Source organism: Mytilus trossulus, chromosome 13 (assembly GCF_036588685.1).
Source record: "Mytilus trossulus isolate FHL-02 chromosome 13, PNRI_Mtr1.1.1.hap1, whole genome shotgun sequence".
NCBI classification, from domain to species: Eukaryota; Metazoa; Mollusca; class Bivalvia; order Mytilida; family Mytilidae; genus Mytilus; species Mytilus trossulus.
Genome location: NC_086385.1, coordinates 22,931,982 through 22,958,559, shown reverse-complemented (window position 1 = coordinate 22,958,559; position 26,578 = coordinate 22,931,982). Strand labels below are relative to the sequence as shown.

At 31.9% G+C, this 26,578-nt stretch overlaps 1 protein-coding gene across 4 annotated transcripts in view; it reads left to right on the top strand.

Annotated features, from left to right (window-relative positions):
• Positions 1-26,578, top strand: part of LOC134695104 (frizzled-5-like) — a 62,816-nt gene that overhangs the window by 6,000 nt on the left and 30,238 nt on the right. The window contains exons 1-2 of one of the 4 annotated variants that reach the window (XM_063556289.1): positions 1,099-1,180; positions 22,610-22,661. The gene's annotated coding sequence lies outside the window, so the exon portion shown is untranslated. Of the gene's footprint in view, positions 1-1,098; positions 1,181-3,711; positions 3,833-14,485; positions 14,505-22,609; positions 22,662-26,578 lie in introns of those variants that run through there. The other 3 variants (XM_063556291.1, XM_063556293.1, XM_063556292.1) reach the window with 3 other exon arrangements.

Below are 26,578 nucleotides of genomic sequence, written 5' to 3'. Positions count from 1 at the left end.
AGTTATTTTCGATATCCTTTTTTTCAAGGACTGCTTATTTTCATTTTATTGTATTTCTTACATTTTTAATAATACTTAACTTTTTTCTCGAAAGATAATGATAAGATTCTATGTTATTAGTGAGTATACTGTTGGCTTCCATTGTAAAATATTTTAGTATCATTCGTTTAACGATATTTGAAATGTTTTGCCAGACATTATATGATCTCACTTCTCTTGCATCCGTTTTACGATAGATAAGTATATCAGCTTATATCAACAATAATCAACACATGTAAACACGACCAACTTGCAAAACATCAGGATTTTATCTCCTAAATGAAGAGCGCAATCATACCAGAGAATCAGACGTACATTGTATACTGCATAGTGATTCATTTGTGGTCAGAATAAAATCAGATGGGTTAATCCTGAAAAAAAACAATATTGGGGGAAACTTTGGTCATCGATATAATACTAGCCTTAAAAATTGTCATCAACAAACATATTTTAAAAGCATGATATTACTAAGTACCAAAACAATGGCGAATCCAGAAATTTTAAAAGTGGGGCCCGCTCCAGTCATGTTTAAGTGAATTTCTATATAATCAACAAGTTTTCCCAGAAAGGGAGGGGGCACTTCTAAATCCGCCTCTGTAAATGATCGGATCAAACTATTTTGAGATAAATACAAAAAGAGAATACCCGCGATCAGAAACAACACGACTGTAACAATCTAAAAATACCAGAAGCTTCTGCTGTAAGAGTGAGGGCCCTGGACCTACTGAAATCAAAGACGTTGGTCTCCAGATTCATTGAATCATTTTACTCCTCCTCTAATGCAAAATCCTGAAACAAACCCTGGTATTCGCTTTGAAAATGCACGAAATATTTGTCACTGGACGTAAAGCAAGCAAGAAACCATTGATCAATCATTCTGTATTCAATTATTGGCAATTTAACAGATATAACAAATGTACGAAAATACACGGTTCATGACATATAGCTAAGTAATGGATTTAATGTAAAAAATGACATCGCACTCTACATATGTAAAATGAACATGGCATGGGAAACTGACAACGATGTAAATTTCAAGTGTCACCTTCGGCAGGGAAATAAATCACTCAACACATTATGTCGTCATGGGCTTGTAAAGAAAGGTGTTCACTTGGTACATAAAATGTCGGACAATGTATAGGTAAGGTAATTGTTTACTTATCTATTTGTTAAGAAAATTATCTGGGTGGGAAAACGAACTGGGGTGTTGACATTGAATTCCAATGGTGATCCTGAAAGCCGTTGTTTTTGTTTGGTGTCCGTCCGTCAGTCCGTAGGTCTTTCTATCACAAAACATATAGACCGTCTATAGTTTATCTATTTCATACATGTAAAAGTTTTCCAACAAAAATTCTAAAGTCGATAGGATTAAATGTTTATTTGTGCATTCTTGGCAATATGCAAACATGCTATTTGATGCATGTGTGCTGTGATTCTGAACCTAAATAGAAGTTTAGTTATCTATGATATTTCACACGACTAGACGCGTGCAAAGCATTTTGGTGTCAAGAAAGGGCTGAAAGCCAAACTTTACAAGACGTAACATATATTTTATGTGGGGAAGACATGTCATTTTTAGATGGTGCACAACTGCAACCCTCAGCGATTTTCTCTCAATCCACTTTTTATAAACATTAAAGGTTGACCAGTGAAAAATTGAATTCTATTCACTTTGAGCGTTGTACCGTCGTTGGTCTTATTCTTGGCATGATTATTTAAGCCCAATTTCGACACTCAAATTCCGGATAAATAGTATCTCTTTTGCAATTTCGTTTAATTATATAAAAAGAAGTTTTAAAAAAATACAATGTTCACGTTTTATGACTTATCCTTAAAAAAGGGATGATTATAATATACGATACACTCGAACATTTTGCTCGCCTAGACTTGCCCGCAGGTTCATTGTTTTGATTTGCAAGGATGCATTGTATGAAAGAAATAACTTTCATAGTCATAAGGCTCGCAATCAGACAGCTACCAAAGCAATTTGTTATGAAAACAAATGCGTTAACGCTGGACAATCGGAATGCATCGTCTATAAACAACAATGCATTAAGAACATCAGTTCCGAATATCTGTTTGGCATCGCTTGTCGTCTGTAGTTGGTCGCCAGCTGGAAGTGATTACTTGTGCAAGTGTGTCATAATTTGTTTATAATTTAGGATTTGCAGAAGTTTTGATTAGTTATTATAGATCAAATTGCAGTCTTCGTGCCCCGCACAGTAAGAGGGAACATAAATTTATAATTAAAAGCAAGTTTGATAGTAATCAAGTTCACCGTTTTACGATAATGTGCTAACAGGAAGATAAAATGAAATATGCTACGGATGATTTTACGATCTTGTTAGTAATTCTAAATATTCATGTTATCAACAGTTTTAATCCCATTCAATAGCCTTTTATATACGCATGAAGGTGGTCTTAAATCTTAAATTTGTAGTAAGACTCCAATCATTCAAATTGTTTTTCTTTTATTTTTGAAAAAATGGGGGGGGGGGGTACATTTTTAATTGAATGATTCTAAACATTTTGTATATAATAGATTTTTCCCACAGCATTATAGCTAACTTCCATTAACAATTAGCAAATTTTTGCTTATTTTGGTTATAATTTGATCTTGATAAAAACAAGTATTTTATCCGTGAAAACGAAACGTATGCCTCCTTCTAAATACAAAACTCAAGAAATATTTGACAAGAAGTTTCTCTAAAAAAGCATAGCCTCATATCATCTCGACAAACGTGTGTAGACTTGGTTAATACTTTCTATAAAAATGCACAATTTGATAAAGTGTCGTTTTTATTTCTTATTTTTTTAGGCTTTTTAAAAAAGTGGCATTGAAATATGTTGACATAACGGAAAAATTGTAAAGTTTGTGAAATGTAAGATGAGGAGAAACACTTTTTTCTTCATTGTCAAATTGGGAAAAAATAGAATATTCCCTTATGAATGAAATTGAAAAGGTTGACCCAACCTACGAATGTAAAAGCTACAAATTATTTGAATTACAAGTAAAGATATTATATCTGATGTTGTTGACTATGTAAAGGAATCCACGCGGAAGTAGCAAAAATGAGGTCCATATTCAATCATGTATCTCTATACTCTATATTCGTTTAAACTTGATATTTGTGTTGTTTGTACCTAGTGTAAAGTTGTAATTGATTCACTGTCCAATTTATATGTTTCGTTTAACCTGTCAGGGTTTTCTTTTGCAATGAAGTTATATAATTGAACAAAAAGAGAAAAATATGTAACATGCAAGATTCCGAAAAAAAATATGTTAATGAAAGGATGCTGTGAGCTATATACGTAACGACTCTGCTTTCCACATTGCTTTTGAATGGAGCAACATACTATATAACAAGGAAATATGTTAAACATGCATTAATTAACGAATATATGCAAAATCTAATTATAACTAATTATTCATTCAAAAATAACGATGTTCCCACGAATATTGCACTTTAAACTAATTTTCTGTTTAAAACACAGATAGACTGCCTGCTGTAAAACAAATAAACGCAGATTCAAAACGTTCATCTCTTAGATAAAGATGTATTCCCCTCGCTGTTGTTATTACATGCTTGTCAAACGCACAATTTACATATGATAGATAATATAGCTAATGTCTTTATCATTGGTCCCGTGCTGTGTTGGAGGTGGGGAAACCGATTATCGATAGTCTGTTATCATAACATAGTGAATGCATGTATATTTCTAAGTTGTTCATTTCAATGATATTTATTTTATGGATTATCTATTTTGAAATTGATTTTAGTGCGCAAAAGGGGTAAGCAAACTTTTTATACTTGTAGAAGTTTTTTACGAGACAACTTATTAAACTACCACTCCATTAAATTATGATTGAAGTATAAAGGACTTTGCTCATTGTGTTACGGAACTTTGAACAATGGAAAATGACCAAAAGATTCCCTTATTTCATTCACATTATTCAAAATTACATGCATACAAAAAGATGATTGTATATATATTGATAAGAATAGATATCATGAAAGTCGAACTTCAGAATTATTTGATATAAAAGATAAAGCCCTCAGCTGCCTGCAGTTCTGATAGTAACCTCAGTCAAGAGTTAAGATCTCTTATTTTGGCACAAAGGAACAATGGAACAATGGAAAGGCCATCAGTTATTTATTTATTTATAATTTAAGGTCCAATTCGATCATATAGCGCCTCACATCATGTGTGTGTACATCAATGGCTTTCAATCGCTATGAGCGTTCTCGGTGAGGGTAAATCCAGAAAAGCCCATCCTATTTACATTTAGATAGTGCTATTTTCATCCCCCTCATACCTATACATATGTATATACTATCCGTGTTGTCAGCCTTGGGCTTTGCTTTGCAATTTTATTCTACGAAGTTTTAAATTCTTGTACATATGTGACTACAACATTATTACACGAATATGCAAACAAAAAATGATATGTTTATTGTTTTTCGTCAGAAATAACTTATAATAATCATGTTATTTCTGAAACTACATAATTAGTAATAATTGTAAAATTGTCGGGAAATTCCCGAAAGACATATCACTTACACACAAAAAAAAGCTTGGCAGTTTGTTTACATCTGCTTATTTTTTTTCTATCAAAATACTTATTAATAAAGTCGCCATTCAGTGACGCCATTAATTTGCAAGCTACTAAATCAAGCAGATTGTTAACATAACACTGTGGGCGCGGTGAAGTTTTCCAACACAACTTTTCATCATTCTCTCAAATTGAAGACATCCTTCTTTATGTCATTTCTTCAAATTGGATGCATTTTTTGCTGTGACCGGAACCTGTCACGTGACAAATGTCTTGTATCTACAGCTTTGTGTATTGCAAGTGTCATGCTATTTTTCTCGTAAATAACACAATTAATATTTGCCATTTATAGATTAGTAAGTTTTTATCTCGTTTGTCTATCTAATATAGTATCTCGCCTTCACAACAAATCTTTCGAGGTCATCGGGGTCAAGTAAGGAAAACATAGACTATTTTTACATTGATAAAGTTTTGACGGTTAGAAGTATCTACATACATTGTGATAAACTTAAATTTTGTTTCAGTGAGTCTTGGAAAATGTAGTTCTCTATTACGTGGTATATTGTATAATGTTTGGCTTTGATCTTCAAAATCAATGTTTTTATTGATACATGTCTCATTGGTTTCCACATAAGTCATACATATCTTATATATAGTTATATTTCAAATAACGTTTTCGAAGGGAGACAACTCTTACAGCAATAAACGAAAGGGAGACAACCTTAAAAATGGATAAGACTTATTAAAGTGGAGATGTGGTATAAGTAGACAACAATGCTACGACACAAAAAAAAGCACATTATAAGTGGTACAAGTGACGTCATTAGTAGGCAGTAGTCGGGCGCTAAAAAATTAAAGACAGTAAATTCGTAAATTCAAGAATCAATTCATGGTGATATTAAATCAAAAGCCAGACTGTAGTTTAAAACGTTGCATACTTATTATTCTGCACTTTGTCATAAACGATACCCTATTGACTGTGACACTTCAAACGCTTTCTAATCACGTGCCCTTTTGACTGTGACTCTTCAAACGCAGTTACTAGTCACGTGTTATATGCAGAAAGAGTTGTCTTTAATGTATCGGATTTAAAATATATTGTTATTGAGACAGAAGTATAAAATATATCCTCATTTACCAAAGGTTAACAAATATCATATATGTTTATTGAATAAATGCACATTTATATCCCAATGGGGTTGAAGGCATATATAAATGAACACAATACATCATACAAAAATAACAACAAAAGAACAAACATTATATACATATAAGTATCTATCATGCAGTTGTTGAGTCCACTCTCCTCAGTGACCATGACTTTTTAACAAATGGAGCCGTATACTGCATTATTGACGGACACGAAAGACATAAAACCAATTTATCCACATTATCCATATTATCTATATCAGAATAGGTATTTCTAACTTTCTGCAAAAATTCAAGTCTCAAATCTTTATTTTTAATACATGTAAATAAAAAATGTTCTTCATCATCTATTTTATTTAGACAACAATGTTGACATAAACGTTCTTCCCTTTTTATATTTTTGTATCTACCCCTTTCAATTTCCAAAATATGGTCACTTACCCTTAATTTAGTAAATTTTTTCCTTATTTCAAAGTTATTCTCTTTAAGTAAATAAGGCTCAGTTTCGTATTTCTTTTTGATTTTACTATAGATAAATAATTTATTATTTTCTGTTAAAGAATTTAATTTTTTAAAGAACAGCTTTTTATAGTTTTCTTGCATAATATCTTTCATGTGTTTATTCATTTTATATTTTTCTTTTATGAAGTCAATATTTTGTATATCAGATATATTTAAATTATTTTCATGAGTTATATTTTTTACAAAAGTATACCAAGAATAGGTTCCTGATTCATCACTCATTGTCCTGTGGTTGTTTTTAATAATGTTTTGAATACACCCTCAGAGCCCATTAAACTAAAGTAACCAGATATACAGAGTATTATAATGTATTACTTATCTGACACTGAAGTGTAAATGATCGTTATGTAAAACTATATCAAGAGTTATCGTATCCCAAATAGAAAAACTTTATCATTGTCAGTATGGAATTTGCCACAAAAAAACAATATGTAGGGAGAATATACTGGAGAGGGTGAATTATGTTTTGTTGAAAAAAGTTGACGGGTTTTACAAATATGACTTTAAGATGGAGTTCGTATATATATACATGTAGACGGTAAGTGGAAAATTAGAAATATTAGCTTAATTTGCATTTTGTCATGTTTAAATTAATAACAAGGTGAAATACAATTACATAATTTCACTAACATTTGATTATCTGTCATCCAGTACTCAAAGGTCATGTTTACAAAACTGTCACTCGGCAAGGATCGCTGTACATTTCTAGAAGATTAAAACTTTTAACATGTCTGATAAATTTGAAATGTCCATAGGATGGAGGAGTTTCACTAAGCTGTAACTCAAATTTATAATGTATACATTTGATACATTTGTAACCATTAAAAATCTCGGGTAAAAAGACTCATTCTAGTAATAGTCATACATGTCCTTCGTCACACCAAAGTCATTGGAATTTTCAATTTGCAATATCCATCATCTATCTGTAGTCAATTTGTAATATACAGTCTTGTAAAATATAGTTAAAGAAATGTATATAGTTTATTCAAAAACTATAATATGCGGTCCGTAGGACAGTCTGTTTTTCGAACGGGTATTGCAGAATATATGGACCTATATACTTATAGGGACAGTCTTCTAATGAAGGCGGTATTGAAATATGTTGGCGAAGTGAGAGTCTGGTTTTCATGTCCTATTGAAATTTGTGGTATATTACGTCTGTGGCAGTTCGGATATCGTGGTGGTTAGTAATATGCATGCTGTCCTTGTTTTCTTGAAGCAGTATGGTAATATGTACAGTAGGCCTAATAGAAGACTTGTTATAAAGGTGGTATTGAGATAAATGGGCGTATTTGAAGTCTGGTTCTGAAGGCAGTATTGAACTATGTGGTGTTTGTATTATTTAGGTTAGTAATGCGCGGTCCTTGTGGCAGTCTTGTTCTCTTGAGGCAGTAAATGTAATATGTGGGCCTAGTGGCAGTCTTGTTATGGATTAAGGCAGCATTGAGATGAGTGGGCGTAGTGGCAGTCTGGTTCTGAATTGAACTGTTTGGTCTTTGTGACCGTTCGTTTTTCGAGGGTTAATAATAAGCGATCCTTGTGGCATGCAGTCTTGTTTTCATGAGACGGTATTTAAATATATGCGCCTAGTAGCAGTCTAGTTTTTGAGGTGGTAATTAAATATGAGGTCCTGTCGTGTCATGAAGATATCGAGACGGTTAGTTATTACCAAATACTTTAAATCTTGGACAGCAACATTTTTCAAAGAGAGGTAATTTGATTATTGAAGAGAGATATAAATATAAAGATTTGTTGGTCAGATGACAGAGTATTTTTTCTACAAATTGAGAGAGTGTTTATTTTCAATATGTTGCTTATAGTAAGGAGGTGTTACATTTTCTAGGCCGGTCAGTTTATTTATTTTCAATGTTTTTGAACCGGGATATTTGATTCCAAAAACTGAAAACTGGCTATTGCCTGAAATTAAAGTGGTCTGGTTGCCCCGTTCATTCTCATGGTTTATATAAAATTTATAGTATTTCAACACCTTCTTTTCCACTTTTCTTGCTTCACACGTGTTAATTATATCTATTGCGATCTCTATGATGAGAAAATATCTTATGTCATTTTGATCATAAATTTATGTGAATATCCTTCACAGATATATTCATGCAAATGCTCCTATCAACATGCTTTCTGTAAAGAATTTTCTATTATCGGTGTCTATCTATCACTGAATTATCTTCCCTTATCTCATCCAGTATATATAAATATGTTAATAATGTCTCACACTTAGCAAGGGGATAGTAGAGTAAATACTTTGCTTGCTGTATACAAATTGGGTGATGATGCATACTATGTCCATGCAAAGCTAGATGCAAAGATCTGCTTTCATATGGACAAGTTTCGCATCTTGTACCAAAAAGAAGTATAACTTAGATAACCATTGGCATATCAAAAACTTTTCATAAAAGGGGGAGCTCCAGTCATGCTTCAGTGCTTCCCTATATAACATATTTTTTCATGAAAGGGGGACCCGGGCCATAGCCCCCTCCCCTTGATACGCCTATGGTAACGTAACTACTTAATGGAGTTGCATCTTATATTGGCACTTCCTTAAATCGATTGATCGATTGGTTATTGGTGTTTAAAGCACTTGACTATATTATAAACTTGTTTTTATAGTAGAAAAAGTAGGAGCACCCTGATATATCCAAAAATCTTCGCCATGAATTAATTTTTTATTAGATAGTTCATCTTTTCCTCGCTTCCTTTTAACTAAACTCAAACGAGTGAAAGCGAGTAAACGGTCAAATATTGTTTACTACCTCGACCCCTTAACCAGACCTGTACTGGACACTCGAAAAACAAGCGTATTTTTGTACATACTAGTATAAGACTTTCATTAAAAGAAAAATACTGAACTCCGAGAAAAGTGCAAAAAGGAAAGTCCCAAATCAAATTGCAAATTCATAAGCTCAAACACATCAAACGAATGGATAACAACTGTCACATTCTTGACTTGGTACAGGCATTTTCTTATGTAGAAAATGGTGGATTAAACCTGGTTTTATAGCTAGCTAAACCTCTCACGATTTTTGTTTGCAAGGATTTTATATCTACTTCCTCTCAATCAAAATATACCATACTGTCCAACCTCAATGTCGTTTTCAGGAGAAACACCTTTATACTCGATCATTATAAAATTCATAATTAAAAGCAAGAGTATTCAAAGTTGTGAATGTGCGGCATTGTAAAGCCACGTCATGTTTAGGGTATACACATTTTTAAAGTTATCTTTTATTATAACATTTTACATTCCTTAAGTAAAAGTTGAAATGAAAAGGGATGACTTAAATGATAAATCCGTAATGAAAGATGCACTATGTGTAAAGAGTTGATTGTATACAATGTATACAAGTTCACTTCAGTTTACTTATCTTACAGACTCATACAGGTGTTATATAAAGCATATGTAAGACAAAACATATCTATCTAAACATGGGTTCATCTTGGTTATGTTGCAAAGGGTGGTCTTTAGATGAATCTAATAACATGGCGTCACAAAACATGTCGAAAATTCTCGCCTGACATTCGGAAGGTCTTGTACAATTAACCAGATATAAATATTGTGACATCTGTTTAGATGAGGTACTTAAAACCGCTAATTCCTGCTGATTTTGATAGCATCTGTTTTTTGAATAACATGGATTTTTACTGATAACGCTAATTTGTCTGATTAATGCCTTCGTATGTCCAAATCAAGTTCGGGTGTAAATTCCGGTTACAGGTCATTAAACTGTATTTTGTCAGGTGATTAATTTGGTGAAATCCGAAACTATAAACCTCAGAAATATAAGACTTATATTGTGTAACTATTGTTAAAGTGTGAGTATACGAGTCTTTTGTGTAATAGATAACGCTTCGTATAACCATAATGCTGTAAATGTGAAGCCGTATCGGATTAACGTCAATGATGAGACAGCAACCAAACAACACGAACAAAAACTTGTATATAAACCCTATTAGACATGAATAATGGAGATATCAGGTATACGCCAACGACACCAGTAGTAGATGCAGGGGGTGGTTAAGATTACAGGGCGTACGCTCCTCTTTGATTGAAAAAATATCTCATTTTAGCCGAAAATCGTCCACTAAAACAATACTCCAATGGGGCACCTTTTTCAAAACCCCTGGACACTAAAATTAGAAACCGACATGCTTTTTACGGTATACCAATGTCCAATACTGTTGTACGTATTCTAAACATTCTGTTTGTCTATTTTATTTTAGAGTAAATGTTGTCAGTCTTTTCTCTATTTTGTATAATCTTATTTATCCGTCTACATGCATGTCGTCAAGATTTCTGTATTACGCGTCAGTCATTTTGCACCTCGTAAATCAAAATCAGGAAGGGAGATAATTAGTTTTGTCATAAACATGACAGAAATATAGATCGGGAAAATAATTACAAGTCATTAATGTCTACATAATACTTGTCAACAGACAAACATGTGGGATTACCGTTGATATAATTATTGTTCAAAATTACATGAACATGTACCACTGTACATATCTGTCTAATTTTCCCAGGTGCTATATCGACATATAAGGCGTTTAAATATACCATTGAAATATGATTATATGATTTCAGATCATCGCTTTATTATATTGGCAAATTAGTTTTGAAAACCCCAGCGTATGGTCGTTTGACTGTCTTGTCATTTATTTATGCGGTATAGGCTTTGCTCATCGCTGAAGGCCGTACGATGATCCATATATAGCTGTTAATTCTGTGTCATTTGGTCTCTTGTGGAGAGTAGTCTCATTGGAAATCATAACGCATCTTCTTTTTTATATTAAAAACAGGCCAGTTAACCAAACATGTTGTTACTGTTATGTGACTGTGTATATGAACACTTATCATTTGCGTTTGTACCTGGCATATTGTTATTGTGGTTAGTTTATATGCTTTATTTAACCATGTTTTTTATTTAGAACAAGCAAATAATATCTTGGATATACATATGAGTGAATGCGTGTGTATTTTTATTCAAATTATAAAACATTTCCAGATAATTTGAAGTTGGAAATCATCTGCTTTTGACCTTGGACAAAGTTATTGCCCTTTTAACTCCTTATTCCTGTCTAACGCACCCTTTTCAGAGATCTTTGATTTTAAAAAGATTTGCAAAAGAATTGTGTGTGTTCGTTTTAATGATTTAATATTGAAACAGGAAGATATACTGGCATGGCTAGAGAATTACGTTTATGTAAATGTAATATGCAGTGTGTTGAAAACGAATACCACTTTTTACTAGTATGCCCTGCCTATAGATCAATTAGGCCTATATATTTGCCAAAATTCTATTGTTCTTGGCCAAACCTTACTAAATTACAGTATCTATTTAAATCAAATTCTGTTTTACATATTAAAAAATTGTGTAACTACATAAAAACTGCGTGGTCAATCAGATCACATATTGTTACTTAATGTTATTTGCTTTCTTGTAAAGATTTATATGTATTGTTCTCTGCTGTTTATCATTTGTCATGTTGTAAATATGTTTTTCGTTGCTATAGCATATATATGCTTTTTGCAATAAAGTATTCATTCATTCATTCATTCATGCAATAATGAATGGAAAATTATAAAAAAAAAATGAAACCTGCCAATGATTAAACGCTAAACAAACAAAGACAACAATGTTTGTCTGACCAAACATTCTATTCTGATGTTACATAAATGATGATAATCAAGTAATCAGTGGCAGTTAATCAGATAATCGTAAATTAATTCATATAATTAGGACCGTGTGATGAACCTATACATATATATATATAGTTTTCAATTTAGACTCGTATATATATAGTTACTTTCTTTAAACTCAAATGAACCAAACTTCATGAATTTAATAAACTGCAAATTAGACATTATTTGTGGAGCGTCTTTCAATATAACACCTGTGATGATGTTTACATAAGTGTATAAAATAAGATAATATTTGCACTATTGTGAAGAGTGACATAATGCAATCATAAATCATCAATTTTTAATATCTGTTTTATAGTTAGTAACAAGATAAGGGTAGCAGTTGCGTAACTACATCTTTTAAGCGAAGATAGTTAATTTTATTCGAAGGAATATTCTTTGGTTGACTCAAAGAATAAAGAGAGATAACTCGAATTGTATTTCGTTACTAAACAAAAGCAACCACAATGTTTATGCAAAACTAACCGTTCGATATTTATTTAACAAACGTGTCATTCATATACCATCAAATATTTGTTTTCTTTTGTAGATACCAAATGTGTTATGTTTTAGGGACTAGTATTGCGCTCAATTAAAAATCTGTACATGTATATGTCTTACATTTTAAAAGTTGGCCGAACAAACGATTAGTTATATTTTGTATATTGATCAAATAAGATCATCAACTTTCGATTGTAGTTTTAAACGCAGTATATATCAATGTAAGTGACGATCATAGTGGTGTTGTATCTCACGAACATGTGACTTCAATTAAAGAGTATACCCGTTTCAGATACTGAAAATGACCTGATAAAATTAAGGGACAACATCAAAAGATCAATGTAGGATAACAAACTTAAATCAAATAGTTTGGGGTGGGGTTAAACATGTTAAACTGCTGCAAGTTTTTTTTATCCGACATTGATTCTTACATATATCCATATTGGTCTATCAATTTTTCCCAAATTCAGTTAAAGAGGGGGGTGGGTCAGTGAACCAACTATGTTAATTAATTGTTTCTCCTTAATTGTTAGAACTTTTTATGTCGTAACTAAAATTGTATACTAGTACATGGATTTGTGTATGACTTGTGTTGGTTTTTGATACCATTTTCCTTGGTTCATCAAGGCGTTTACCTTCTCATAAAGGTCTCGTCCGAAATATGAACTCCTTTTTGGATTTCGACGGTCGAATTTATGTTTACTCTAGCCTGATATTAAGGTGTACTGTAACACCACTAATTCAAGACCGACTAGAAAGCAGTACATATTAGTTGCAGAACAAAATAGTTCCTACGCATGATTGTAACTTACAGAATGTAGAGTATTTAGGTAGTTTGGTATCAAATGAACGCTAAATGGCTAGTAAATATTGTAGAACACATTTTGACTAATTATTTTAAATATCAAATTTTACTTAATTTTAAAAAGAGGGTACATTTTGCCTGTTTGTCAGATCGGAAGTACCTGTTTTTGGTACATCCGAAAATCCGTGAAACTTTCTTATATGCCATTATAGGTATGTTGATTTTTTTCAGTACAAGACACCATAAAGTGTTGCTTTGTCATGCAATGATTGTTACTTTATTTGAACTTAAAACAAAAGAGCTGGGCTGCTTGAAATTGAGGAATTTAACAGAGAGCAACAGGGGCGGATCCAGCCATTTTAAAAAGGGGGAGTTCCCAACCCAGGACAAAAAGAGGGTTCCAACTATATGTCCTCATTCAAATGCATTGATCGTCCAAAACAAAGGGGGTTCCAACCCCCGGAACCCTCCCCCTGGATCCGCCACTGAGCAATGGGACCCTGAATTAATGGTGTACTTCCTAAATGGTCCTAGTCAATCAGACATCCCTGTCGTTTCTCACGTAAGCATGGGACTTTAAGTTAGGGGAAAGAAGTATATATGAATTTATCTAACAGTATATATTTACTTTTTTTATTTTGATAGGATTTAAGCCATATTAATATATATGAATTTGAGATTAAGGAAATGGTTTAAGTATAAGGGCACTACAAAGATTGCTACATTTCCCTTCTGATTCTTATTAATAAAATGCATTTATATTAAATTTTAGCGACATGACAAAGCAAGAATTAAGAATCAAATTATAAAGTTTTATCAGTATTTTAATACTTGAAACTATAATAAACAATTTCTTTTGTTTACCTTTAAAATTCTACCTTGTATGTTTGACAGGTGTCACAAGGTAAAATTACAGCCAACATTACGATAGCTGTACATTTTTGATGCAATCTATATGCTAAAGTGTCGATTTACGCACAATCTCTTAAGTAAAGTGTAAATTTACAAACTTATAAGTTGCACTTTGCAGTACCGATTGCTTAAATCTTGTGTGGGGGTTGAAATATGAAACATGAAATGAATTATAGTTCGTATTATTTTATTATCAAACTACTTCTATAATGAGCTCTCAGCTTAGTACAAGTACCTCCTAAATGGAACTTCCAGTTATTTAAAAATTAATTGGGATTCTGATTTAGTTGTTTAGGGAATTAAATTTCAAAATTGTCTTCGTATGGGTAAGTTAATTTTTAACTACTGTACATATGCTTTTGAAATTAGTTAAAATAGAGTTGTCACCCGTGTGTTTGTTTTTTGGGGGGTGAATGGGTTGTTGTTTGCAGGCGAATGGCAATAATAATATCCATATTGAGGGGGGGGGGGGGGGGTGTGTTTACGTGATAGTAATAGGAATTATGGTTGTACTATAAACATTGGCACACTGAGTCGATATTTTTTTCAGAAGGAAACAGTACGCAAGAAGAATCGTCCACTTATCCGTACAGTCTTGTTCCTGCTACTAAATACTTACAGCAGAGAAACCTTTTATTTTGACGTTCTTTACGTATGAACTTCGACCCGTCTGTTGGTCCTACCCTCCGTCACGTAAAAAGTCTATGTTAGTTTAAAGTAATTGAGAAAAAAGTTTTGATCACATAATCTTGAACCCTATAATCCCAGGTTTTACTTTATAACTATAATGCCAAATTTAGGTGGATGTGGGGGGGGGGGGGGGGGAGGGGGGCGTAGTTTTGTTTTCCCTGAGCATGAAATTGTGGCCATATAAGAGTGGCATGTAATCCTACAGTTCTACTTGTATTCTTTGTTTAGCCTTTAGTTTGATCCGATCGCCGCGATCACTGGCCCACCGTGACATTTTTTAGGGTATATAACTATATATCATAATAAACCGTTCAGAAGTTGCAAGCATGTGCAATGTATGCAATGTTCACATGACGGAGTGAGAAACTGATTAAAAAAAAGAATAAAGACTACTGCAATGTGCAGCATTAAAGTGGCGTGTTTTATATATCGGACTTATGTAGAGGGGCAATTGTACACTTGTATGTGTCTGAGGTTATACACAAAATCTTGAATCTTGAATATTGGTTGCAATATCCATTTTGGATGCATTACCACTCAAAGTAGCCTTTACCTAAACTCCATAAATTCCGGATGCCTATACTATAAAGCAATACGTTTCTTATATTACGATAGTTTTCCTGATAACCATGGTTTATTGTATTTTGATTCATTTTAGTATTTGGGTGGTCAAATATTGCGTGCATTCAATTTTTGATCATTTGATCAGATTTAAAGATATTTATGAAGTTGCATTATATTCATTTTTTTAAATTACATAATACGGGAAACGTAGATTGTTGATTATATAAATGATTGTGTGTAAACAAATATATTATATTGCTGCAAGAGTTGTCTCCCATGCAGATATAGATGGTAAGATCGTGCATTTTAATTTTATTAATTTGGGATTGAACCTTTCATTTATAGAGTATACCAAACTTCTTGTAGGGTTAATTCAAATCGAAAATCATAATTCTGATTTATTAAACAAATTATTGTTTCTTACAAATGTTTGTAAGTTAAGCAACATGAAGCAAGGCAGCACTCGCACCCGCAAAGTGGAAAGGGATTTAATATAAGTTGCAAAACTTGTTTCCCAATCCACTATAAATAAATATGTTTAAACTATAACATGAAGCAAACATGAATCATAATTCAAGAAATGTAAAAGAAGAAAAAAATGTTAATTTTAGCTTCATATGTCCAGTTGTTCAATTAAATATTATAGATTCGTGTTTTAATGGTATAGGATTTGATAATTTAATGATTTTTTTATCTTTGGGATTTGACATATTTTCTTTCTCCTAATTTTACTTATTAAATATGTATACACTTATAATTGGTCTTATTTTCACTTATAATTGTATATGTGTGTATCTTTCCAGTAGGACGTTTCTCGTCTTCAAATTCATTGACTAGTTTGAGTTGCGTTTTTATCCTATTAACTTCATAATATCGACCCTTCTCGTGAAGTTTCGTGAAACATCGGCTTATATAGTACCTGTATATAGTTTCGGATTAATGTGTCAGTTTTGACTTTTCAGTAACAAATGTCACTCGTTTTCAATTAAATATATATCTTGACATTTATAATATGAAAAAAAAAGAAACATTAGAAAAAAATCAAAACGTTAAATAAGCCATGTTACAAGTCAAATATTTTTTTTAATTTGAAATAAAATCGACGAAACACTATCACTTTGTTCAAATGTCAACTAATCAAGATTTAAAATCTGAATGAAATTAATTCTGACACAAAAGAGAAATATTTCAAATAAAAAAGTAACACAGACCTTTCTTTTTAAATCTTTCGTTTCGTAAAATTTGTATATATTGATAAAGGTTAAATTGGTAGACTGATGAATGGGTGACACGCGATCAATACATATAAAATAGTTCCGTTTCGTTTTGTCGAAATAATTTACGAGGGTCGAAGATGATTATCAGTTCTCTTATCCAAGGAAAAATCTTTCTTTTATCTGATAAACTTTGGTTTTCTAAAGTTTTCAATGAAGTGAAAGTGGTCATTTTTTAAATGTCTGAAAAACAGATCTATTTTCTCACAGGCGATTCATTTCCGATTTATAAAGCGATTCTTTCATAACTTTTCTGGTTATTCCTTGACTTGTCACGTTGATAATTCATTCATTTTTAACCGAATTTTCGAAGTAAAAATTGGTTATTGATTTAGGAATGTCCGGTGGGCGGGCGGCTGTCAAACAGTTTTTCGTTCTTTACAATGAAAGGCTTTGCAGACTTTTTTTACAAAATATATTTTATTTTCTATGTTCGTTATTATTGGTTGTTTAACGGCTGTTACACCTGAGTACTCCTTCCGGTCTTAGATAACTTCAATGATTGTTGTTTGTCTCACGTCCAGTGGCCAATATTTCACTCATATATCAATGAAATCATACCTGAAAAATGAGTTTCTGCAAAGTAGCTTACCTGGGACAAAGGACTATATACTTTAAGAGTTTAGACTGTCCATGTTAAAAGAATATATGCTGGATATGGTCAGACCTTTGCTTACAAAATCAAGATGAAGCAACAGTATAGCTATATGATCAAATTTGCTTCTCTCTCCCTTTTACGACAATTAACGACTGTCTGATTGATCGTGCAAGATGTATTAATACGCGGACACGCCCTGTTATAAGTTTGTATATTAAATCCATTGTCGTGCATATGGAAAGTGAGAAAAAAAAACGTTTAATTACTTCCATATATAGGGTTCCCTATGTGATGCACTTCTTAAATCATAGTTCTTTATCATCATTATGATGAGAGATGCATTCCAATGTTTATATATTTCCTCATTGGTACAAAATGTAGGTTCGAGATTTAGAACAAAGTAAGACTGGAGATGACCACTTAAAAATGGTGGAGGGACCTATTTTTTAATCGGACAAATGCATTTAGAAACTCAAAACCTCGACCATTGCTTAACCATCTACTTTTGGATTCCCCTGTTGCATGTTTGTATTGTCAACCCGTTTGCCTGTAGTCACATCTGTACCGCTTTAGTATTGCATATCGGGATTATTTATGTTGCGAACGTCCGTGCTTTTCAAAGCTTTTTTTGTGCTGTTTTTGTCAGCATGTTTATTTTCTTCGGCATTGATTGCATATTGCTAATGACCATGTAAACATCAAACAGGGAAACGTTCAATGGTTACATATAAACTGAAGGATCTCACTAATATACCAAGCATTGCATGTATATATAATGTGTTTGATGTGTTAACTATGGCTTAATTTACCGAAAAGAAATTGGGATTATATGCTCTTAATAACAAAGATAGTATGGATTTTGGTATGTCTCTAAATTTTTAATTTCACCCTCTGTTCCTAGAAGTTGAATCGAAGGAGAGAACTGTATCATTCCTGGTAAAATTTTTATGTTTTCATGCGACACGGAAAGCGATAACGTAGTATGTATATTTGTAACAGCAAAAAGTAAGGTCAATTCTGTCAAGATTTGATATTGTTTCGGGGCAAATTGGCATCATCAACAATCTTCAGATGAACGGTTTAGTATTTTCTTAATCCGGTGTTTTCTTAATGTTGAAAAAGATGGATAACTTGTATCTAGAGTCTAGATACGTTTCTACAAGACTTAAAAGATATAATATTTGAACCCAATCTATTCTATAATTATTATGATATTATATTTAATATTGCACTCAATCAGTGACAACAATATCACACGTGAGCAGGGGTTCTATCTCCCATTGAATATCTTTCTCTTATTACTTTTCTCTAACAGCTCGGGATCAAATTGTCTTCATATAATTTTATGAAATATACTATTATACAGGTGCTAAATAGGTGGGATAACAAGAATTTGATAAATTATGCAGAAAATTGATCCTTATATCCCTTTTATACTAATGAAACTCGACCCCATCATTACACGGGAAAACAGATGATTCCATTGTACGGTTGTCACAAGGGGTGAAAGATTGACAAAGTAGATGTCACTTTGACGAGTATAAATTACGGAGTCAACCCCGACCTTATATACTGAATACTCTTCGATAGTCACTATATGACATGCACGTGCAAGTTACGTATGGATACAATTTTTCAATTCAATTCAACCCTGTATTATCATTTTTCAATTGCTCATACAAAGACATATTCAAAGACATACATAGAAAAACACACAAAAATAAGATAAAATAACAGATTAAGAAAAATATTGCAAGATTTCCTTGTCCTTAGCTATAATGATATTTTTTTCACGAACATATAGATGATATCTTTAATTTCAAATAAAATGTAACCATCTTCTCTCTTTGAACAGTAAATAAGAAAAGTCCAACATTGCATGTTGTTCATATATTTGTTGAATAAATTAAATGAGTCAGTCTTCAGTTTTTTTTATGAAACAGCATTTTTTATATAATTAATATGCCTCTTGTTCAAACTTATGACCTTATCATGTAAGGTAAACAACAAAATCTTTTTATATTATTCTCTTTTCAAATTTTGAATTTCTAATATTTGACAACTTAATTCAGATCGGAAAGCATTTAATTTTGAAATGAAATGTTTTTTTGTCAAATTTTGTTTTTGTTCCAATGTCGTAAATTTAAAAAACTTCGAGTTTGCATTGATCTATAGGCCTTATCGAGATCACCGCTTGACAGTATCTGAAATTTAAATTCCAACGCTCAATGAACTAATGTTTTATCGGAAATCTTGAGTAGCGATCAAATGTATTTTACGAAGTATTTGTTGAATTAAATGGGGGAAAAATGTCAATTCGAACAATGATATATTTAATCTTTGTACAAACTTTTACATGGAATTGACGGGTAGTGTTTTAACAGTAATGCAGGTGATATATAAAAATATTAATAAACATCATGTTGCTAAATAGTGACACGAAGATTGTTTTCGTTAAGAAGGCCGGAGATAATTGTATTTCCCCTTATAGGTATATCAAAAAGGTACAAGGAAAATATGGAATAGATGTGCAAGAAATCAACACAATCCACTATGGGCGTTACCAATGAATAGCAATTACAAAACATAAAAAAGTTAAACAGGTGATTGACCTATACATACAAAATAATGTATGAACTGAAGAAACGAAAAAAGATAGCATTTCCGATTACAAGGAGACAAAACGCGGCAAAATATTTAGTCTTGGTACCAACAGACTGGACGCATTGTGCTTTGTTTGAGTTTGAGAGGAGGAGAAAAATGATTTGCGCGAGATAAAAAAAAATGTTTGTTGTTCAATTTTGCCATTTGATGTCAATTCTAAAGTCTCTTCAGTAATTCTATAAATTTTTTTGGTAGGATGTCTTCGTTCATTAACTGTTCTAAAGGTATCAATACATATGTTCTAGGGTTTGTTCTGTAACAGCTCACCGAACAGCTCTCCCGACAGCTCTCCCGACAGCTCCTGTCAAACTTTCAGTGATGTTAGAACTGACCTCAACTGTGTTTGCTCTTATCTATTGGCAGGAGCTTTGAATATCAGCTTATGATATCGACTTGTGTGATTGAATCACAAAGACTACACAACAGCTGTAATGCATTAGACGATGAAAAACACGTTTTAGTTTATCGTCCAATTACAATATAAAAAGAAAAATATAAACAAACAATTTGTCTTATTAAACTACATCACTATTTGTCAAAGACTTACTTTTTTAATATAAAGTGTACATGGGAAGATACATTTGAGTTATTGTGTAACCAGAATTACACATATCAGTCCCACAATGCAGAAAGCACGATCTTTATATGCTAAATCATCAGGTTCATTTGACAAAAATGGTTTGAAGTAAATGTACTAGAACTGTCTAAGGGGGATGATTGTACAGTATTTATTGATTCTTATTATATTTCTAAAATGTATGCATTAAAATTGATTTCAATTTTTATTATTGAAACAAATTATTGATCTTAGATGACAATAAAGATATAATTTTTTTTTATTTTTTTTTTATTAAAACTGCATCACTATATTAAAAAGATGTGCGCCACAGATGCGCAACATTGTGTATGGTAATATCAAACAATAAAGATTTGAATTTTTAAAAAAAACCTAATTGAAACTTCATCACTAAAGATATCTGTGGCACTGATGTGCAACATGGTGTATAGTAATGTCAAAAGAAGTAATCGTTGTTTAACATGTCAACTGAATTTCCACTGTTTGTTAAGGTCTATTATCTTTGTGTATTCAGGGTCTAGTGCATATGTCAATCGCCTCTTAAAAACATATTCAATTTGTGTTGGAAGGCCAGTCAAAATATTTATTGGTTTTAAAAGTATTTAACAACCATATGTTATATATACGTTTTTGTAAGTGTTAAGTTATTACGATCGTTTCTTTTTCTTCGTTTTTATACCAGTTGTACCCTTTATGATATTGATTGCAGGAATTTCAACTCAAACTATAGTGCGGATGCCCACTTCAAATGTGATGAGGAGTGATATTTTGTTTCTTGTGAAAAAGATGGTATTTTGAATAATGCTAATTGAGGTTTTAAAAAGATGGCTTTTTGCACATGTCTGAAAAATCAAGCCCTGAGTAAATGGTGTTTTTGAGTCCCATGAAATCAGACTTTGGTCTGATAAAACTTTTGAGTCACATGAATTTGAGTACTTAGCAGAAGATATTTTAAGTCACGTGATTTCAGAATTGAGAAGACACTCTTTGTAATCAGGTTTTTGGAAAATGGTCTTTTGAAACCGTTCAATGACGCACTGAGAAGTGGATCTTTTAAGTCCGTGAAATCAACCTCTTGGTTTTAAGCTGGTCTGTTGGGTCATGTGACATCAGCCTCTATATGACGATGGTCTTTCAAGACGGTCTCGTGGGATCAGGCTGGGAGAAGATGTATGGTCTTTTGAGTTCGTCAAATACGTCACTATGAATATCTATTTTTGAATCACCTGACTGAAATCAGACTGTGGGTATTTTTTTAGAAGTGACATAAAATATATAGCTCTGGACAGATGGTATTTTGGGGTATTTTGAGTCGCATGAAATCAAACTCTGGACGGACGATTTTTTGATTGACATGAATTCAAGTTCTGTGCAGCTGGGCTTTTGAGTAAAGTGAAATCGAGCTTGCAGTAACAGCTTTTAACTCTTTCAGTGTTGACGACAATGGAAATAATTGTAATCAAACGATCTAAATAAATTTCCGACTATATTTATTTTCAACGCTTTAAATGGTGAAATTTTTCCTCGTGGAAAAAAACTAAATTCTGATTTTAAACTTTGTTAGGCCTAACATAAGTTATTTCAAATGATTTACGATTTGTAAATTATTTAATCTATGAACCTACAAAGCATGATGCATAAATATAATAAAGTGCATGTTATTTTGTTAAAAACCATGATTTTTTTTCAACGTCGTATTTTTCTTTACGCCCTAAGTTCAGACAAGGTTACCAATTATTTAAAATCCTTTTGTTAAATTGTTAAAATGTGACACTTTAAGTTGACATCTTGGCAAAGTTTTATCTTTTCAAAGTGCAAAACAAACCAAGTTGAATATAATAAACCCTATTTGTTATTAAATAAACTGAACTCTCTGCCATTAAAATTTAAAACGAATGTTGGTATTTGTGACATTTTTTTTTAAATGTTTCATGTAAACTATATTTTAGGTTAGACCATTTGATTTATGCCATTGCGTGAGAATCGTAATATTATGTATTTGTGGTTTTGATCAAACCGTTTTTTTAGGATGTTTATTAATTTGTGTTTGTTTACATTTTACAGAATGTAACGTTATATCAAGAGATCAGAGGACAGACTAAAGTTCAAAATATCAGTAAGTATGATTTACATGTTTTCTTTCTTTACAAAATAAAGTGCGACACCTTCAGGTTAACAGTGTGACAAAAAAGTTTCAAAGCATAAATCAGACTGTACATTCGAACTTTTTAGAGTGGAGATGTGTGATTTTGTATATAATATTTCAAATGTACATTTATACCCAGTATTTGTTCATGGTACAATCTTATTAATAAACAATACCGGTATAACAATACTAGTATACAGATACAATGAAATATTTATCACAAACATGTGTGCTTTGAGCTATATATAATATTAAAAAGTCTGGTTTGTGCAGCAGTTTAGACTATTCCACTACTGAGTTGTCCCAGTATTTTAATCCAGCATGGAATTGGGACTGAATACAAGTCTTATATCTATATATATACTTAGTATTCATATCCAGAATGTAGATTTAAAGTTTGCTTTTCAATTGATTGTTGCTTACTTTAAGTCTAGTGTACAATTATGCATGCATATATAAACCGAATATAGAGCTTTCAAAAGTAATGGAGCAGACAACCGTCTAAAAAACTGAAGACAGTTTGCTGGAATCTAGATGTCTTTTCGGCATTATTGTGTTCTTATATTCAAAATAGACTCGCATAGACTATTTTAAACCATCGCTTTTTTCACTTCTTCAGATAACACTTACTATACATTAATATACCATTTCAATAGTGAGGGGTGCCCTGGAATATTTTCAAAAACAAAATTTCTGATCTGTATCCGCTTTTATAGTTCTAGCATTTATGCGTGGATTATTGTATTTTTTTTCATTTTTTGGGGGTTCACTTGTTTTCATATGCCATATCAAAAAGATGTTATATTACAAATGATAAAAAAAATATTTTTGGTTTGACGTTAAAACCATCTCACTAAACATGATACTGTAGATCCCCTTCTCTCATCATAAAACGCTTGCTGTCTGGAATGAACATTAAAACAACTGTATTATAAGTATATTATAAAAATGTCATAACTTCCAAGATCTTAACAGGTTGTTATCATTGTATGAAATTCTACTTGAAATAACACTCCAAGTCGAGTGGACCCTTGTGAAAAACAAAACTTCCATCATTTTGCTGCCAAATACACATAATTTATATCTTTTATGGGAAGTACAGGTGGGTCTGAGAGTCATTGAAAACGACACAATGTTACAGTTATATTGAATTAATGTATAATTTTAAGGATCGTTTTTTAAGAGATATTGTAAATATTTTGAAAGAAAGGTTTTACAGACTTCCGATTAAGTCAGAATATATATGGACCTCCAGCACAGTGTAGTTTTACCGAGAGAAAGATATTTATTTTTTCTTCAATATTGTTTATAAATTTGTCATTTCTCGTTTATATAACAAAGTACTGTGAGCCAATTGTTTTTAACATTTTCACATTCAGTCTTAATGATGTTCTTAGGTGAGGTTAGGTGAAAATTAATAAATTAAGAAGTTAAATTTTATACTATAAGCTGGTAGAGCATCATTTAAGGATAAAAATAAGCTAAAAATATTGTTAGATCATGGACCTCCTTTTCGAGATATTTGAGATTTAAGATATGGCGGGAAAAGACTGACTTGGACTTTTACCTTATATTTGTATTGGTATTATTGTATCTCAAAACAAAAGAAAGAAATTAAAGAATCTTCTAAAATTTTGGTAAATGACCTTTCATGAGGTATTTAATCTTATATGAAAAAATAAATGGGTGTTATGGGGCAAAATATTTTACATTGCGTTGCATGGAAAAACACCAAGGAGTCCAAACATTTGACACAAATTCCAAAACCTCACCTAAGTACATCCTTAAGATGAATGAACATACAGATCAATGAGGGGAAATTATGCACAAATTTCCTATTTTATCTTGTCCCAAAAAAAATATTCGTCTTGATCTTCTCCATGGGGTTTAATAGAGTCAAATGAGCAACCAAATGTAGAATAGAAATATTGGAGAAAATATAAAGAAAAGAGAATAATGGAAAACTTTGATAAAAGGTATATTGAAAAAAGGGGGAATAAGAGAAACTTGACATAAATTATAAAAGAACACACAAATGAGTTATGTCCCTTTAATATCATTATTATGACCAGAGATTTAATGAAATTATAGATTGTGGAAGTGGGGGAATCCGAGTCATCTGTGTTCTCAAATTATTTTAATATTTTATAAATACAGGGAAAATATTTCAACAAAGTAAAACAGCTGGAACACTGTTCAAACCGTTATTTTTTTTATCACATCTTTAATTCATCAATAAGTCAATAAACCACAAATTAGTTTTTTCCATTGTAGTAAATTAATCTGGCATCCATGATGGATATTCCACTGCTGTGTTAAATTTCTATTTCCGTAAAATTCGATTTTATTTTAAAGTGTCAAATAACTGTCCATTCTTTGTTTTCATTCATGAATGACAATTTAGAAAGTTAAAAGTTTAATGAGTTTTTTTTACAAACGTATTAAACCATAATTGGAATTATCTATAGATAATTACCTATACACATGCGAAATTATGATACCTCGAACCTTTTAACCCCTTGAAACGATGTCATTTTTCTTCAATATGAAATGGATTATGTCAGAGATTTAATTTTTGAAAAACAAAAAATCTATTTTGACACGCGAATAATACAATACAAAATAGCCGCTACGTCTGGCGGTAATCTGATTTTGTACCAGTGAAAACGATTTTTTATAAAATCGAAGATATTTTGGACCCGTTAACATTGTTGTGACTTTGAATTGAGTAGTTTTATACATGTTCTTTTCAGTTAAAATCTCCAGCTTTAAGTTGTCAACAAAACCACACACATGTATTTTTTTTATTCCTAGCATTTCAATAAGAGTTCAGATTATTATTGTTTCAACGTGGAGGCTCAAAAGGTGGTATCACGTGACATTTGTCATTTTTGTCGCTAAAGCTATCATTTATCTTTTTTGCATCTGCTTGACAAGAATATTTTTTTTCGTCAAATTGGGTATCTAAAAAGAAAAAACGTATACCACCCCCTTCCCCTGAAAGTTAAATGGTCGTTCCCTTACATAAATAATGTTCGGTGACATTCGACATTTTCTGGTCTTATGAACATATAGATAGACTCTAGAACAGTTTAAAAAATAAATAATATGTGTATCCTCGATGTCATTCTAAACTTTGTTTTTGCTTCCATATGCAACCTATTTAGGTCTGAGGGGGAGGACAGGGGTAAGGGAGACAGGGGTAGGAGAAAGGAGAAAGGGGTGGGAGAAAGGAGAAGAAGGCTGGGAGAAAGGAGAAAAGGTTGGAGAAAAAAATAAAATATGAAAAAATAAAATATCTCTTTTTTCCGGTAAATTAAAAAAAAAAAAAAAGGAGAAGAGGGGTAGGAGAAAGGAGAAGGGAGAAGGATACCCCCTGTCCTTCCCCTCAAGTCTGTCAATCCGATTTCCATTGCAATACAATTTTCGCATTCAGAACAAACGAATTTGGACTATGGTGCCTATTGCATCTGCAGTACTTATAGAAGGGTATGATGTACATTGCACACATGACAATGATTTGGCAATTGCTATGCATATACCATTAAATGTACTCATTATTATTTTAAATTGTTACTTTCATTTTCTCCAAAAATAAAAATAAAAAACAAAGGATTAACTGAAAAAAAAAACATATTCCTCCTTTTAGTTTTGGTTTTTGTTGGGTTTCTTTGTCTTTGTAAAATTAAAAAGAAAGCGTATCAAAGGCGTTAAGTTGTGTGGCTGTATTTTTTTCAGTACTTGTACTCCGGTTTATCTGGTCTTTTCTGTAAATATAAATACAAACTTTAAAATAAACCATGTTGTACTTTGTCTTAATTTTAGGAGATTACTGCACGCTGTGCGTTTTGACATGCGTTTGTTTACTTTTCTAACTGTCTAAGTTG